At 43.0% G+C, this 16,483-nt stretch overlaps 1 pseudogene; it reads right to left on the minus strand.

Moving 5' to 3' along the window:
• Positions 1-216: 216 nt before the first annotated feature.
• Positions 217-16,034, minus strand: LOC109873845 (proliferating cell nuclear antigen-like; annotated as a pseudogene).
• Positions 16,035-16,483: the final 449 nt, after the last annotated feature.

The raw sequence follows: 16,483 nt of genomic DNA on the forward strand, positions 1-16,483 counted from the left end.
TCACTCAAACCCATTTTTTGAGTGATGAATTAGTGTATTGTCTTCAAGCTTGATAAAGTAAGCAAATTAAAGTATTATTCCAATAAATGTAGCCCATACATTCATTATCTGTAACAATTAGATATAAACTTGTAGGTAGTGCATCTTGATCATGTGTTGTTCCTTCTCTCTTTCTAGAAGCAATCGGTTACAAGGTAATAATAATGATTGAGGCCTTCAGTCAAACTGAGGACAGAGAAATATGTGTGCACCAGGTCAAGGCATGGCTATCATTCATTTTGGGAAAATAATATGAATAATATGAATATCCATATTAGGCATAACTCAATTTCAATGTTGTTTTTCTTCCACCCAAACCTTATACACCTGAGCCAGGAAGAAGAGACAACTAGTAGACAACTGTCTCAAGTCCCCAGCATAGATTGAATATCATAATTATATGATTTGTTTTAATCGATTGTGTTGAAGCTTGGCTGGAGAAAAATATTGTATATTGTGGCTCTCCAGGAACAGTTGGCCACAGATTTAAAGTTAGATTTAGTAGGCCTACAGTAAGTCCCAGTTCATGCTAGCTACACCGCTTGTTTATATAGCATTTATACAAGGCAGAAACATTGTTTCCTTGCTGAAAAATATATAGAATGCCAGTTTCAGGGAGAAGTATAGCAACATCGAGGCAACTTATAACACCTTGTAACATCTGACTCCGTTTTTACAAAACGTCCATTAGCTGCTGAGTCTAACTTTTCAGTTATGGTTTTCAGTATGCTAATTTTGTTTTTATTTTGTGTTTTCTGAATTCAACCAGCTTTGGATGAAAGACCGCCATCTCCAATGTTCACTCAAAAAGGCAATAGTTCTGAACTGGGTGTGATGCATTTTTTGTTGTTTTAATTATTTAAATGTTGTTCATTATCTTTTAAACTTCCATTGGTTGAAAGCTCAGTTATCAGTTGGCTCGTATAAATTCTGTAGTTGCCCCTTTAAACATCCTAAGGTCAACATTTCCATAGTGTTCACATTTCTCTGTAAATGCTGTAGCTACATAAAAAGGTAGGGAAATATCCAGTCTTTGCTATTGTCTTCATTAGCGTACTGATGATTTCTGGTTGTATTGGATTTATTTGTATCTGTTAAGACATTGAATACATGTTGTTTATTATATTTAGTACATTTAGTATGTTTAGTATAGTTTTATCTGTGATAAGCAAGTTGTATGTGATTTGGTTTAAATAGATACAACATTTCAATGTTGTTAACACACAGTAACCAAAAACCAGATCTAATGTGCATATTCATACTGAGTTTGCAGCAAATTTGCAGCAAAGAGTAGAATGTTCGCCACACGTTTCCCAGAATTGTTTGCCAAAAGTTCACAAGTCACTGCAAATTTGCTGCAAGTTTGCCACAAAACGAATTTTCATGTGAAAATATGAGCTATTGTGGCAAATTGACCAAAAGGTTTCCCACAACAGTTTGCCAGAAGCCATTTTGGGGGGGGGGGTAAGGGTATTACAGTCAAAAACAGTCAACTTTATAATGAACAAGACTCCAAGTCAGGGAGGGAAGAGAGAGATATAGTTTTCTTTAGGAGTTTGTTGCTGTGGAAACTGTTGCTAAGCAGTGTTTTAGACCATAAGGAGAGCGAAAGGTTAATCAGACACAAGGGGGAGGTGTAAAAAATGAAGAGGAGAAAGATTTGAATAAAGAAAAAGAAATAGAGAGCATGCAGATAACAGCCTGAGTGAACACTCCATCTCAATGATGTCAAGGATTGATATGGATTTAGATAGAAATTCAAATTACCAATGCAAACATATTCTCTCAGCCATCTCAGCTATCCAAAAACGCATGTTCTCTAAGGGCAAGGGAAGTTATAAGTAGGTGTGGATGTCTGTGTCTTTTTCACTCAACCAGGGTAAAGTCTTCTGTAATTCATTCAATAATAATACAGTAAGAAGTCATTCTGTTTTAAGAGCCAATAAATTAGTGTCACATAAAGATCTACCAATTAAATAGGCTTATACTCTTTCATGTGAGTCATTTTGTTACACTACATGTATTCAATTTCACTGCAATTTATATTACAGGGGAAAAGCTTAAAAGGTTAAATATTTCCATGAGTCTGTCGATGTGTGCCTCTGGGTTTTCTGCCTATCGGTCTATCACATTCCTGTCGACACTAAGTCTATTTTTAGCCTAGCGACTAGCTCCAGCGAGCGCTTGGTGTCCCTGGTGGATTACATTCCAATGTTGAGTCTAATTGAGGATGTGTGTGTGTGTGTTTGCTTTTTCACCATATCTTCTCCAACAAAGGTTGCTGTGCATGCACTCATACACACAATAACCCATCTCTGTCTATGCCACGCTATTTCATCCACTGTATCCATCCCTTTCTCCTCTCTATACTTTTATTCCTCAGCCTGTTTAACATTCACACTTCTTGCACTCCTTCTGTCATGTTTCTTATTCCCTCCCTTTAATCTCACTCCTATTCTCTGTCACAATTTCTTTGCTTTCTTTACATGCCACACACCTCCTCTCCGTCATCCCTCTCCTATGAACTGCCAGACTGCAGATTCAATTCAGTCTCTCCTTTGACCCCCTTTTTTTTGCACTGACTCCCTTGCACTCGCGCACACATACTACACTGACACTCCAACACACACACACACACACACACACACACACACACACACACACACACACACACACACACACACACACACACACACACACACACACACACACAATCAGAGTCGTTTGTATAGGTGGCAGGGAAGTCAGGCGCAGGAAAATCAAACTTAATGAAATGGAGTTGTTTAATGGTTGTAAATAAAACGTATCTTCAAAACTATGAATAAAAATAAAACAAAATGGGTACGAGGACCCGATCGCGCACCTATACAAACAACACAAAACTGAACAATAAACAATCTCTGACAAAGACATGAGGGGAAACAGAGGGTTAAATACACAACAGATAATGAATGGGATTGAAACAAGGTGTGTAGGAAGACAAGACAAAACCAATAGAAAATGAAAAATGGATCAATGATGGCTAGAAGACCGGTGACGTCGACTGCCGAGCACCGCCCGAACAAGGAGAGGCTTCGACTTCGGTAGAAGTCGTGACACACACACACACACACACACACTTCAGATACGCTGCTACTCTGTTTATCATATATCCTGATTGACTAGTCACTTTTACCCCTACCTACATTTACCACACTCGGTACCTGTACTCCTTGTACATAGCCTCGTTATTGTTATTTTATTGTGTTACTATTTCCTTTTTTTATTTAGCAAATGTTTCATACTTTTTAACTCTGCATTGTTGGGAAAGGGAACGTAAGAAAACATTTGACAGTAAAGCGTACACCTGTTGTATTCGTTGCATGTGATTATTATTATTTTTTTAAACATTTATTTGATAACTAGACTGAAAAGGAAAAGGGAATGTGAAATATACTGTAGGTACCATAGGTACAGTTTGGTCCAGAATTTTTGACACCCTTTTTAAATAATTATAATCTTTATATAATTTTATACTAATACAATTGCTCAGAGAAATATATTTTGTTTTAGTCCCCTCTAGAGTCCAATTAGCATCATTAAAAAAATCCCCATAAAAATCGGTCAGTTTAAGCTACAGATATCTGTTTTTTGCATTGGGTGCATCTCAATCCACCACATCCGCTGATGCCGCACTTCCGCGTCTGCGGTGAAAGGTGACAGAGCTAGAGCGGTATTATGAGACATCCCGAAAATCGGTCTTTTCACAAAATCGTCTGTAGCGTCCGAACAGTTTGGCATACAAACTATTATGACCCCCTTATGGAAACATAAGACTCTCCCGAACACAAACACATGTTCTACGTTTTGCTCTACCACAAGTGTTTTGGGACTCGTCTGAAGTCGGTACAGCCGATCTGACAACTTCTGTCTGTAGTATCCGAACAGTTTGGGCTACATGCTAATATGACCTCACTGTGGAAAGGTGGGATTTGATTTCATTTAATCTATTAGGACCCCATTAGCTGACTCCGTTTCCTTGCCATTTGGGGACTGTGAAAAGACCCCTGGTGGCATGTCTGGTGGGGTAAGTGTGTGTCAGTGCTGTGTGTAAATTGACTATGCAAACAATTTGTAATTTCCAACACATCAATGTTTCTTATAAAAACAAGAAGTGACACAGTCAGTCTTTCCTCAACTTTTAGGCAATAGAGACTGGAATGCATAGTATTAATATTAGCCCTCTGATTACAATGAAGAGCAAGACGTGCCACTCTGTTCTGGGCCAGCTGCAGCTTAACTAGATCTTTCTTTGCAGCACTTGACCATATGACTGGACAATAGTCACGATAAGACAAAACTAGAGCCTGCAGGACTTGCTTTGTGGAGTGAGTTCTCAAAAAAGCAGAGCATCTCTTTATTACGGAAAGACCTCTCCCCATCTTTACAACCATTGAATCTATATGTTTAGACCATGACAGTTTATAGTCTAAGGTAACATCAAGTAATTTAGTCTCCTCAATTAAGGGAATGATTTGTACCAAATACAATGCTCTTAGTTTTAGAGATGCTCCGGACCAGTTTATTACTACTGTCCACCCATTCCAAAACAGACTGTTTAAGGGTTTCAGTGACTTCATTAGCTGTGGTTGCTGAGTCTTTCACGAACATGTACATGTCGGCTGTTTTACTCCCACGAGACTCGTCTGAAGGTTCCCCGGTACCGGTGGAAAAAATTCATTGGAGTATATATGGAGACTGTTTAGTGCCAAAACGAAGAAATTAAAAACATGTAAAAAAAAAATAATAATAATAAATAAATAAAATAAAATAAAAATAGTTTCCTGAGCTGGAATGAATCAATGGAATGGTACCAAACACATCATACACATGGAAACAATGTGTTTGACTCCGTTCCATTGATTCCATTCCAGAAATTACAATGAGAACATCCTCCTATACGTCTTCCCACCAGCCTCCTCTGTCCCAGACATGTCAGAAGTTCACATCATGCATTTGTGGGGACATTCTATGTTAGACAATAAATTATCTGACAATCTCAAGAGAACATGCAAAAAGCTTGCTCTAAATACAAACTGCCATGTGATGTGTACAGGTATGTGAGTATGTCAAAACAACATAGTCTAAAACTATGTACTTGCAAAATTGATAAGCCCATAAATTATCCATTTGATAAGGATAAACAAGATGTGGCAAACATACTGTATCCATCAAACAACTTAAATGTTTCTCGCATGGAAACACATTTGTATCACCCAAAAAAATATCATTAGTTATATTGCCTCAACCATAATACAGTATACAGCATTCCTACAGGATTTAACTGGCATCTGGAACATATTGGGACCTGCAGAACAGCCATACATCTTTAACGATAACATTTCACTAGGGCGTCAGTGTTCTTCAGGGTTCAGTCCAAGTGTTCTAAGACTTTCTTAGTCAGGTTGAGGATTCGGATGCTCCCTCGACAATCTCAAGTGCCAGTTAATACTTGATGTGGCCCATGTCTGCAATCCTATACTCCACCTCTGGAGGGAGAGACTAACCAGGTTGAGATGGTTTTACACATGTTGAACAAAGCCTCCATGTAGATCATCACATACAGCCGAGAAGAACTACTGAATATAAGATCAGCGTCAACTCACCACCAGTACGACCAAGAATATGTTTTTCGCGATGCGGATCCTGTGTTCTGCCTTACAACCAGCGCCACGGGATGGTTCCCATGCAGCGACCCAAAAAAACGACTCAGAAAAGAGGGAAACGAAGCGGTCTTCTGGTCAGACTCCGGAGACGGGCACATCGTGCACCACTCCCTAGCATTCTTCTTGCCAATGTCCAGTCTCTTGACAACAAGGTTGATGAAATCCGAGCAAGGGTAGCATTCCAGAGGGACATCAGAGACTGTAACGTTCTCTGTTTCACGGAAACATGGCTCACTGGAGAGACGCAATCCGAAGCGGTGCAGCCAGCGGGTTTCTCCACGTATCGCGCGGACAGAAACGAACATCTTTCTGGTAAGAAGAGGGGCGGGGGCGTATGCCTTATGGCCAACGTGACATGGTGTGATGAAAGAAACATACAGGAACTCAAATCCTTCTGTTCACCTGATTTAGAATTCCTCACAATCAAATGTAGACCGCATTATCTACCAAGAGAATTCTCTTCGATTATAATCACAGCCGTATATATCCCCCCCCAAGCAGACACATCGATGGCTCTGAACGAACTTTATTTAACTCTCTGCAAACTGGAAACGATTTATCCGGAGGCTGCATTCATTGTAGCTGGGGATTTTAACAAGGCTAATCTGAAAACAAGACTCCCTAAATTTTATCAGCATATCGATTGCGCAACCAGGGGTGGAAAGACCCTGGATCATTGTTACTCTAACTTCCGCGACGCATATAAGGCCCTGCCCCGCCCCCCTTTCGGAAAAGCTGACCACGACTCCATTTTGTTGATCCCTGCCTACAGACAGAAACTAAAATTAAGAAGCTCCCACGCTGAGGTCTGTCCAACGCTGGTCCGACCAAGCTGACTCCACACTCCAAGACTGCTTCCATCACGTGGACTGGGAGATGTTTCGTATTGCGTCAGCCAACAACATTGACGAATACGCTGATTCGGTGTGCGAGTTCATTAGAACGTGCGTTGAAGATGTCGTTCCCATAGCAACGATTAAAACATTCCCCAACCAGAAACCGTGGATTGATGGCAGCATTCGTGTGGAACTGAAGGCGCGAACCACTGCTTTTAATCAGGGCAAGGTGTCTGGTAACATGACTGAATACAAACAGTGCAGCTATTCCCTCCGCAAGGCTATCAAACAAGCTAAGCGCCAGTACAGAGACAAAGTAGAATCTCAATTCAACGGCTCAGACACAAGAGGCATGTGGCAGGGTCTACAGTCAATCACGGACTACAGGAAGAAACCCAGCCCAGTCACGGACCAGGATGTCTTGCTCCCAGGCAGACTAAACAACTTTTTTGCCCGCTTTGAGGACAATACAGTGCCACTGACACGGCCTGCAACGAAAACATGCGGTCTCTCCTTCACTGCAGCCGAAGTGAGTAAGACATTTAAACGTGTTAACCCTCGCAAGGCTGCAGGCCCAGACGGCATCCCCAGCCGCGCCCTCAGAGCATGCGCAGACCAGCTGGCCGGTGTGTTTACGGACATATTCAACCAATCCCTATACCAGTCTGCTGTTCCCACATGCTTCAAGAGGGCCACCATTGTTCCTGTTCCCAAGAAAGCTAAGGTAACTGAGCTAAACGACTACCGCCCCGTAGCACTCACATCCGTCATCATGAAGTGCTTTGAGAGACTAGTCAAGGACCATATCACCTCCACCCTACCTGACACCCTTGACCCACCATTACCGCCCAAATAGGTCCACAGACGATGCAATCTCAACCACACTGCACACTGCCCTAACCCATCTGGACAAGAGGAATACCTATGTGAGAATGCTGTTCATCGACTACAGCTCGGCATTCAACACCATAGTACCCTCCAAGCTCGTCATCAAGCTCGAGACCCTGGGTCTCGACCCCGCCCTGTGCAACTGGGTACTGGACTTCCTGACGGGCCGCCCCCAGGGGGTGAGGGTAGGCAACAACATCTCCTCCCCGCTGATCCTCAACACTGGGGCCCCACAAGGGTGCGTTCTGAGCCCTCTCCTGTACTCCCTGTTCACCCACGACTGCGTGGCCACGCACGCCTCCAACTCAATCATCAAGTTTGCGGACGACACAACCGTGGTAGGCTTGATTACCAACAACGACGAGACGGCCTACAGGGAGGAGGTGAGGGCCCTCGGAGTGTGGTGTCAGGAAAATAACCTCACACTCAACGTCAACAAAACTAAGGAGATGATTGTGGACTTCAGGAAACAGCAGAGGGAACACCCCCCCATCCACATCGATGGAACAGTAGTGGAGAGGGTAGCAAGTTTTAAGTTCCTCGGCATACACATCACAGACAAACTGAATTGGTCCACTCACACAGACAGCATCGTGAAGAAGGCGCAGCAGCGCCTCTTCAACCTCAGGAGGCTGAAGAAATTCGGCTTGTCACCAAAAGCACTCACAAACTTCTACAGATGCACAATCGAGAGCATCCTGGCGGGCTGTATCACCGCCTGGTATGGCAACTGCACCGCCCTCAACCGTAAGGCTCTCCAGAGGGTAGTGAGGTCTGCACAACGCATCACCGGGGGCAAACTACCTGCCCACCAGGACACCTACACCACCCGATGCTACAGGAAGGCCATAAAGATCATCAAGGACATCAACCACCCGAGCCACTGCCTGTTCACCCCGCTGTCATCCAGAAGGCGAGGTCAGTACAGGTGCATCAAAGCTGGGACCGAGAGACTGAAAAACAGCTTCTATCTCAAGGCCATCAGACTGTTAAACAGCCACCACTAACATTGAGTGGCTACTGCCAACACACTGTCAATGCCACTGACTCTACTCCAGCCACTTTAATCATGGGAATTGATGGGAAATGATGTAAATATATCACTAGCCACTTTAAACAATGCTACCTTATATAATGTTACTTACCCTACATTATTCATCTCATATGCATACGTAGATACTGTACTCTATATCATCGACTGCATCCTTATGTAATACATGTATCACTAGCCACTTTAACTATGCCACTTGGTTTACATACTCATCTCATATGTATATACTGTACTCGATATCATCTACTGTATCTTGCCTATGCTGCTCTGTACCATCACTCATTCATATATCCTTATGTACATATTCTTTATCCCCTTACACTGTGTATAAGACAGTCGTTTTTTTGGAATTGTTAGTTAGATTACTTGTTCGTTATTACTGCATTGTCGGAACTAGAAGCACAAGCATTTCGCTACACTCGCATTAACATCTGCTAACCATGTGTATGTGACAAATAAATTTGATTTGATTTGATTTGATTTGATCTGAGTCTTTAAGGCCAACAGTGATTATGGAAACCATGTTATTGCCACTTCATTCCATTCTGGAATATCAAGTGCTACAATAAATGATCTTCTATGCCTGTTGCTTTGACTGTCAGGGAAAATGTTTATATGTGTGTTTGTGTGTGTGTGTGTGTGTGTGTGTGTATGTGTGAGCATGCAGTCAGTCCTCCAGGCCTCTCTCACTGCTTCATCTTCACTGCCCACGCTGTTGGTCTGGGACAGCTTGATGATGCCAGTGCCCAACTCCCCACTGGCGGAGAACTGGACCCCGCCTTTTGCACAAGTGATCATGACAGCATCCCCGATCTGGGGCAGGTCTCTACAAATCCGGGAGAACTCACTGTACTCTTGCTCCTACAGAGAGAGTAGGATATCATTCAAGCTACCAAATCACCAGCTCCCCCCACTGTACATCAATGGAAATTTAAAAGGTCACATCTTAATTGGACTGACCTGATTTGGAGTAAAGAATAAAGAGTGCTCACTGGAATACGGAGCTGTTCCACATCCAAGTCCATCAACATAGTCAGATACTTTCTCCTGATCTAACACAGAGACAGACAACATTACAAGTTAGGTCATTCCTCAGAAAATATTTGACCTTGCTACATGGTGCTGGTCAGCAGGTGTTTGAGGAAATGTGTGTGTGTGTGTATGTGTGTGTATGTGGCCTACTTACTTCCAGTCCCAAAAACCAATAAATACATAGTTATCAATGTTGACTCATGAAAATTAATGCAAACTTTGTTCACCCACCCAGACAAGTTAACTCCCATAGCGATCACAACGTTACCAACCCAATCCATCGCTACACAGGTTGAGGTGCACAGGGGAAAAGTGATGAGTCCATATTCTGAAGTGAGATACCTGAGGAGTTCATATTCCAGCAAGCTTCAGTGATAAGGTCTTTCAGTGAGTTGAAAACTGTATTTAGGATTAGACCTTGAGTCAATCATGCTTCAAACCTTTTTCTTTTGCTTATGTGTTGTCTTTGCTGATCTGGTAAGCAGTATTTAGGATCAGCTGATTGCTAGATAGCAGCTGCTACAGGTCGCAAGATGCGCAAGGGCCCCTCCCACTATCCTTTTCTCATGTGCTGAGAAGGGTGTAATAGTGGCCCGCGATTCAGGGCGTTCCTGCATGTGGGCATCCTGCATCTGCTATTGGTCCAATTTTTAGCTAGGACTCCGGTACACAGGAAGGAGGCGGGTGCACTCCATTACAGTAGCTGGCAGTAATGCACCATAAGGTTGGATGCCAACCAACGATAAACCGCACAGAAGAAGAAGAGGCAGACACTGTTAATGCCGGCAAGGGCAGGTGTTTGGCAGGTCGGAGCGAATGACACTATGTGCTAGCTAGCTAGGACACCGGTAGAAAGTGTCTCTCATCACAGCCGGTCGGGCAGCACTTTCCCACAGTTCTGCTATCGACGTATGAGAGCAGGTATTAGTGAAGGACACTCTGTGCTAGCTAGCTAACTCGGACTCCGGCACACATGTGTCGGGGGCGACCACGGTAGCTAGCTAGGACACCGGTAGACAGTGTCCCTCACCCTAGCCTGTCGGGCAGTGCTTTCCCACAGTTCTGTTATCGACATACGAGAGCAGGTATTAGTGAAGGACACTCTGTGCTAGCTAGCTAACTCGGACTCCGGCACACATGTGTCGGGGGCGACCACGGTAGCTAGCTAGGACACCGGTAGACAGTGTCCCTCACCCTAGCCTGTCGGGCAGTGCTTTCCCACAGTTCTGTTATCGACATACGAGAGCAGGTATTAGTGAAGGACACTCTGTGCTAGCTAGCTAACTCGGACTCCGGTACACATGTGGCGGGGGCGACCACGGTAGCTAGCTAGGACACCGGTAGACAGTGTCCACCCCAAAAATTCTGACAATAGATCTATTTCGCTTTTGATCAACATTTTAATCACATACACAATCAGGGGGAATCCAGAATATCAAAGGTGTCACACAAGCATGAAGATTGCTTGCTCGAGGAAGGAACTAATGGGATGCTCAAGGGAGGGCATTCCTGCAGGAACCAATGGGATATTCGAGTGAGGGCATTCCTGCAGGAACCAATGGGATACTTGAGGGAGGGCATTCCTGCTGGAACCAATGGGATAGTAGTTCTTGCAGATGCAAGAATGCCCACATGTTGGAATGCCCTGACATTCGGTTCACAATCACACATTATTGTGTGCTACTGCTGAGAATGAATTAAATTTAGAGCGCGTTACAGACCATATACAAAGCAGTCGTGCTGCATTTTGCATGATATGAGATATTTGGGGTAAGAATTGTTTGCACTGTACTGGATAATTTTGTTGTCAGCAATAGTGAGGTATTTTGATGGAAACTAACATTTTGTAATACTTTGGTTGATCACAAATTATGAATTGAATCAAGGAAAAGCATGTCCTCGATTGAATGAATAATGATTTATTCTTCTCATTCTCTCAATATGTAATCAAGTTCCATCTCCTCGCAGGGGCAAATCTTGGATTTGAAGACATGGGGCTTAGCCCAAAGCCAGTAGGGGGATCCGGGGGCATTAACATCTAAATGCATGAATTTGGTGCACTTCAAGATGAACATTAAGAGGTTAGAACATTGAGAGATTAGATCGCAACCATGGTTTGCCAGTGCTGTGATAAAATATTGTACAAAACAATGCAGATTATCTGCAATGTATGTTTATTAGTTAGCTAGCCAGACAGTTTTAGATTAATGGTTCCATTCATTTTTCTAAATAACTGCCAATATGCCAGATTCCATTCAAACAAGTTGTAAATCAAATCAAATCATGTAAAATGTTAATTGTCACATGCGCTGAATACAACAGTGAAATGCTTACTTACAAGCTCTTAACCAACAATGCAGTTCAAGAAATATAGTTTTAAGAAAATATTTACTAAATAAACAAACACAAAAAAATTACATAACGGGGGTACCGGTACCGAGTCAATGTGCAGGGATAGAATGACTATGCATAGATAATAAACAGCGAGTGGCCTTCCTCTGACACCACCTAGTACATAGGTCCTGGATTGCAGGAAGCTTGGTCCTAGTGATGTATTGGGCCATACGCACTACCCTCTGTAGCACCTTACAGTCAGATGCCGAGCAGTTGCCATACCAGGCGGTGATGCAACCGGTCAGGATGCTCTCAATGGTGCAGCTGTAGAACTTTTTGAGGATCTGGGGACCTATGCCAAATCTTTTCAGTCTCCTGACTGTCTTGGTGTGTTTGGACCATGATAGTTTGTTGGTGATGTGGACACCAAGGAACTTATAACTCTTGGCCCGCTCCACTACAGCCCTGTAAATGTTAATGGGTGCCTGTTCGGCCCTCCCTTTCCTGTAGTCCACGATCATCTCCTTTGTCTTGCTCACAATGAGGGGGAGGAGCATTCTCTTTTTTTTGTGCTGCTCCCTAGCGTTCTCAAAACTTACAAATTGCTTCCCTCATGCCCCTTTTCATGATGATGCTACAGTAGCAGACACTTGAGTGAGTGAGTGCTAGCTACCGACTGGAACGTTAATCAAACCAAGACCAGCAACACAAATAAGAGTTACAAACAGACTTTGCTAAACAAGTTAAATGTTTTACCTGTGATAAAATGTTTTCCACACACATAGTTACGTGTAGCCTACTTGGACACCGCATCTCCACATTTTCCACATCGAATAGCCTGAAGCCACAGGGCTCTTCTTGCAGGCTCTATTTCCTTACGTGGTAGTATCGCGAACCTTAGGTCGGGATTTTTGTCCTGGCTACATGTACATTGAACAACATAGCAGCTTTTTGGGATGTTTTCTTATTTCTGTATAACAAACTAAGTTTGTCTCTTTTACAATGGGGGTCAATTAAGAATGCTGATTTTCCCCAATTTGTGGGCGTGGTTGAGGGAAATTCCTTATTATTACGTGAATATCAACTGGGATTATGACATTATAACATTAGTTATCCTTTGTGACATCACAGAAGGCTGAGACACTTCAGTTAACACAGTGGCACCATTTCACTGATGCATTCACCCCCCACCAAGAAGGTAAGTCATTTTTAGGGAATTCACAATATGGACCCATATTTGGTAGATAATCAATTCTCTCCATACTTGATCACCATTCTGCACAGTGCCTACTTTCATTATCTCAGGCCAAAATTAAAACATATTTGCAGGGACACACCCCCCCCCCCCCCCCCCCCCCCCCCGCAGCAATGGTGTTGCCCAGCTTGCAGCACTATGTGGAAAGGGTGATGTTTGAGGGCCTGTGTGCAGACTGTGCATTGGTGAATGTCCGTACTCACAGTGTGATGGCAGCCACCCTAGGGGGGATCACTGTACCATCTGACCCAGCATGAGATTAGGAGACTGCTGACCAGGGAGCGAGAGGCCATCCAGACACGGAGGGTGAGCCTGGGTGGGCTGCTCTGGTGAGAGACAACATGGTCACCCCAGGGCAGAGGTCCATGGACCTGCGTACCAAGCAAACGGGGTGTAGCCGTGCGCCAGACACTCCATGTCCTCCTGGTTCCCCTCAGCAACAGAGAGATCAGGAGCAGAGTCCTCAACCAGAAGGCCTTTCAGATGGCTGCATACCTTCTCAATACAGGATAATGACTTGGCTGGATTACTGCTTACCTGAACTCTTGCTTTTCTCCTGGGATTACATTCCTGTATGGGATCTATGACAGAGTAAACTGAGTTCAAACTCTAAAACTGGCTACACTGTTGTCAACGGAATTTCATAATTCCTATATGTGTTCATTAATTCATTCAATTAAAATCACTCAGTCTATTTATAAGAATTTGTAAGATTCTTATTTGAATAAAATAGACAGATACCAGTCTTCAAAATTAGATAATAGTATTTATTCTCGGAGCGCGCTGCCATAGAACCACGAACAACAGTTTATATACAAAATATGACGTCATTGGATATAGAATCTCCTCCTCTCGACCAAGACAAAGCAGGTTCAAAAGTTTATTCCAACCCACTAGCACACAATCTTGACACACACTATATCAAGATTAACTTCTGAGGTCTCACCATCATCTATCATTACTTAGCAGACAGTTCCAGATACGGAAAACCTGGAGAGGCTCTCGCTGTCTTATTTAATCGCCACAGAGTTATAGCTGAGTGGGTTCAGACATAGGTTAATGAACCACTTTGCTTACTTCAAACACACCACACATACCTCTCCAAATAAGTTGGAATGGTGTTTATTATGTTTAATTACTCCTTGTTCATGCTACATAATCTCTTCCTTGTGAATTAACATTATTAATCGGATATTGTAAAACAGGGTAGAGTTTAATTAGTTATAGTTCTATTTAAATGTAGATATTGTTAAAATTAAAATTCCTAACAATCCACCCTAAATGACAATGCAATTCATACTAACATTTCAAACACTATATGGTATACAAGAATAAACCAAAACAATACATGTATTTACACTCGATCATCATCAATGACTGTTCTAGCCTACATCAGAATCATAACTCTTCTTATCAGGATTTTCGTTACAATCTTCATTAAAGAAACCTTCTAAATTCCCTAAACATCCAATATGGTCTCGTCCAACATAGGCTCCTCATAATTAAAATATCCGGATTCCTCCATTAGCTCTGGGCCCATGCATTCATCATTCCACTGGTCAGAGCTTAGAATTGGTCCGTACTTCACCATCTATTGAGTCTTCAATCTCTCCAGAGTCCTGGAAATGAGAACTTTCACACACGGAATCAAACCATATTCGCACAAAACTAACACAGTCACACAGGTGAAGGTAGACCATAACACAGTGATCATGACATTTTTCCATCTTCCAAACATACTGTCAACCCAATTAGTCAGAGAAGTATCCACCCCTGAGTTCACTGCCAACTCGTGAGCTAGGGTGGTTAAACCAGCCAAGGTCTTGGTCACTGATCCATCCGGAGCTGTGTCATGGGAGATCAAATTACTCCCACACACCCCCCCACCCTTTTCAGCCAGTAATATATCCAAGACTATTCCATTCTGCCAAGCCATTCATTACATCTCTGGTATAATTGATGAAGCGCTGTTGATTATAATAAATATAATTGATCCAGTCCACATTCTTATTGAGAGTGGACCACCAGAAAATATTTGACTCTAAACCTGCTAAGATCTGATTTCTTGCTTTGAACTCATCTGGCACCCCCGTGGAACCCAAGTGTTATCAATATATACTCTATCATCAAAAGACCCAGACGGAGTACTTCTTTTCTCCTGTTTGGCCAACTTCGTGTCATGGTGTTGAATGAGTGTGAAAGGCATTCCCAAATGTACTAGTGCACATAGTCCTGTCCAATTAGTAGGTAGCCTCGGCCATAACGTGATTCCCCCACACAACCACCAGATGTCAGCCCTGGGCCTCCTTATCTTACTGAAATCCCCAGATCTCAACCAGTCTGCCAGATCACTCATAGTCTCATCATTAATAACATTCTCTGTCCTATTGCAGGTACTGACTTCCCCTATGTATTTCCCATAAGTACTATACCGGGCCAAACAGTAATAGTGTCCTCTTGCCACTGTGAAGGGAGGAAGCCTAGATTTCAGAAGAACATGTGGATATAAATAGTGCAAATCCGTACAACTGTCATTATCTGGCATTCCTGCTTCCATGAATAGCTTTACCATACAGGCCCTTCCCCTAGGTGAATTAATTCCATTTAGTGGAAAAGGGATGGTTGTCAACTGAGGTTTAGCTGTGGCACAGGCATAGCATTCTTCTTTAGCTACTGATCTGGCCGTATATTGAATCCATTCTAACCAGAGGTTGGAATCTCTAAACCCAGTCTTTCTATCACTTCTTTAAAGTATTTTGTCTGAACTATTTGCACCGGTCCTTGGCCCTGGATGATTACACTAGGAATACCAGTTGTGTTAGGGAGACTGATGAACTCTGGCTGCCCATAGTATCCTTACCAGCTCTCACCTCTGTCACCTGGAATGGTACCATAGTATCCGTTAAAGACTGATCAAAACCAATATACCATAATCCAAGATCCTGGATCTTTACAGTTTTAATGGTAATTCGTACCTTTATACAATACCTCCCCTGCTCCGGAACACAGCCCGAAACTCCCACCTTTACTAAACTCCATCTGTTCCCATATTGAGTGTGTGGGTTTGCATAGCCACCCCTCTCAGTGTGAGCTATGACTTGATTCCATGAATTACACAGGAACTTGCACAGATGTCTTCCATAATGGCTGCTCTTAGTCCTAGACTGCCAAGGAGTCAGAGACCCCATTTGGTCTACATAGAACTCCACCGAGACATCCTTCCCAATCTCACTCTCCCTTCCTTACTATTCAGTTCCAGTGACCTGCTAAGATGCTATGGCAATATCAAATTCCCCTCGTCTAGCACATGAGTCAAGTTACCCTCTTAGGCCTTCTCAGGGTT

This window comes from Oncorhynchus kisutch, linkage group LG29 (assembly GCF_002021735.2).
Source record: "Oncorhynchus kisutch isolate 150728-3 linkage group LG29, Okis_V2, whole genome shotgun sequence".
Lineage (NCBI taxonomy): Eukaryota > Metazoa > Chordata > Actinopteri > Salmoniformes > Salmonidae > Oncorhynchus > Oncorhynchus kisutch.